Here is a 402-nt window from a genome sequence, read left to right on the forward strand (position 1 = left end):
CCAATTGATAAAACTTTATTGATATTTATACAAAAAAAAACTAAAAAAATTGAAAACTTACAATGCCCGTAAAGATTCTGAGTGGAACGATGAATGTATTGATTTTACAATGATGTGTGTTTTTTTATTTTATTTTATTTTTTTTATTTTTTTTTATTTTTGTTTCTGTCATCACCTTTTAGGACAGTAAAAGTGCTTGGATTTTCTTCAACAGTACCTTTTCTGATAGGAAAGTGAATCTAGTTGGTACTTTGGGGGGGGGGGGTCAAAAGTAAAATTTTTCCAATAGTTTTCAAAAGCGCCGTGAAAAACAAAAGAAAAGTTAAGGAAAAACGGGAATTTTTACGCAAAATCTGATTTTCGAGAAAATTGATTTTAATTTTTGGTATAACTTAAAACAAA

Source organism: Acyrthosiphon pisum, chromosome A1 (genome assembly GCF_005508785.2).
Source record: "Acyrthosiphon pisum isolate AL4f chromosome A1, pea_aphid_22Mar2018_4r6ur, whole genome shotgun sequence".
Lineage (NCBI taxonomy): Eukaryota > Metazoa > Arthropoda > Insecta > Hemiptera > Aphididae > Acyrthosiphon > Acyrthosiphon pisum.